Below are 2447 nucleotides of genomic sequence, written 5' to 3'. Positions count from 1 at the left end.
CTTTCTAATTTCTTCAGTTGCTTTACCTGTGTGTTCCTTGGCTTGTTCTGCGTATTGCCTCATTTCCTTCCTGATGTTTTGAAGGGTTCTGTGCATTAAACTTTTGTATTCTGCATCTGGTAATTCCAGGAATGCATTTTCATCTAGAAGATCCCTGTATTCTTTGTTTTGAGAGCCTGTTGAGGTGATCATGGTCTCTTTCTTTATGTGACTTGATATTGACTGTTGTCTCCAAGCCATCTATAAGTTATTATATTAGTTTATGCTTGCTTACTGTGTCGTAGCTGCTTACTTTGTTTTGTTTTGGTATACCCCTATGTGTTGCTTGAGTGAGCTAGCTTGATTATTTTCACCTTTGCATCTCTGGTGTCCTGTCCCCAGCTGGCTAGAGCTACTATCAGGTATATCAGTTTAGGAGTCCATTCAGTTTTTTTGTATGAATTCAGCTCAGGTTTCCATGTAGCTGCTCATCAGGTGTGTGGTACAGGCTCTGTCCTACAGTCTTAGAGGGGCAGGGATGATTGGCGTGTATACAGGTATCTGATTGCAGCAGGGGTCATGCTCTGAACAAGGCAGGGAGCTGAGAACCGACCCCCGAGTATCTCTGAGGAAAATGCGTCCCTGTTCCCTAGAGCATGCTGGTGGGTGGGTTCTGCAGTAGGACCGTGGACACCCAAAGTTTTTGGTTGTAAGGACTGGGAGGTAGCAGTTATCTTTGGACCCCTGTCGCAGGTGGCTGGGTGACCTGAGTGGAGCTACCAGTCCTGAGGTCCCTGATGTGGGTAGGTGAGGACCTTGTTTAATAGCAAAGCAATGTCAAATGTCAAACCCTGACCTGTCCACCATAGAGCTGAAATGGTTGGAGTTTGCCAGCAAGGGCCTATTCTCCCAAAATAGGCCCACACAGGTCCATGGAGAAGGGAAAGGTGCTCAAGGTCCACAGATGGTTTATGCCTGGACAGGAGCCGCTTCTGTCCTGAGCAACCCTGGTTAATGGAGCTAGCAATTTGTCTTTTCCCCCCAGTTGCAAATTTTTTCCTTCCCCAAGGCTGGGAGGACGGCTCTAGTTGCTCAACAGGGCCTATCTCAGGCCCAGGGATTCATCTGCTGTAGCCGGCTGGAAGGTTTAGGGGTGCACTTTAAAATGTACGCAAGTACTTAGCTTTTGCTAGAGTGCCATTCTTCTCAGGTTCCAGAGGTGTGAGTAGGCTGTGCGGCTGGCTGCTTCTTCCTGAGGAAACTGCGGCAGAACTCTAGTACCAGCCCGCCGCTGCTGCCGCTCCTGGAATGGTGCCTGAGGCCTCCCTGCAATTCAGGTCCCGTAACTCCTCTCAACTTCTGAACGGTCTCTTCCTCCCCCTGCCCCTCAGTTTGTTGTCTAAGCTTGCCATTGATGCTCAGGGCTCTCCACCCAGTTTGTCACAAATATACTTGTCTCTCTTGTTTTTTCAGGTCTTTGTTGTAAAGAGGGTTTGCTGGAAGCATCTGTCTATTCCGCCATCTTGGCTCCACGTCTGCATTTTCAACTTTTGAAATTTTATTTTTAAAAATAATTTCTGTCCCTGCTTTTCCATACTCAATGTATTACCTTTTTCTCAGAAAAGTCATAGTAGATTTCGCAATGTTATAATGTATTAACAAGTTTATCTACTACAGCAGCTTGTCTTCAAATTTTTATTATTAAATTGAATCCTCTTTGTATTTACAAAAAATTAAAGTGTTCCTAATTGTACTCACATTTGTAATTTCATAAATGATATTCTTAGCCTCTATACTTCTAAAGAAGGAGCCTAGTGGCCAGTGGTTAAGAGCTAGGCTATTAACTTTCTCTTTTGGAGATAGTCTGCTTCCATAAAGATTACAGCCTTGGAAACCCCATGGTGCAGTTCTACTGTGTTCTATAGGGAGGCTATGAGTCGAATTCAACTGGACAGTAATGAGTTTTATACTTCTAAAAGACAATGGTTAATTAACCAAACCACCGAGCTCACATTCCTACCTAGGCATCCTCGATTAGGTCTGCCTAATGGACCTAAAGTTCCTGGGTGGTGCTGTTAATGCTGCAGATTGCCAACTGAAAAGTTGACCATTGGAGTCCAAGGATATGTGCCTTTGAAGAAAGACCTGGAAATCTACTTCCAAAAAATCAACAATGTGAAACACTATGGAACATAGTTCTATTTTGACACACATGTGGTCACCATGAGTTGGCATCAACTCAATGGCAACTTTCATTGCTTTTTTTTAATGGTCAATTACTGTTGGCCTTCTCTTCTGCAAGCATAGTTTCTTCTAGGGCTGATGGGTGGTAGGTCATCCCAGAGGTAAAAAATGAGACTCTTGGAAGTGATACTGGGATCTGGCCTCTGAACAAGAGATTTGAGCATGAAGCTACTCTAGATTGTTGTAGAGCTAGATCTGAGATCTGGTGTGAGTGTGTGTTCCCA

The sequence above is a fragment of the Loxodonta africana genome, chromosome 13 (assembly GCF_030014295.1).
Source record: "Loxodonta africana isolate mLoxAfr1 chromosome 13, mLoxAfr1.hap2, whole genome shotgun sequence".
In the NCBI taxonomy this organism is placed as follows: domain Eukaryota; kingdom Metazoa; phylum Chordata; class Mammalia; order Proboscidea; family Elephantidae; genus Loxodonta; species Loxodonta africana.
This window is presented reverse-complemented; position numbering follows the sequence as displayed.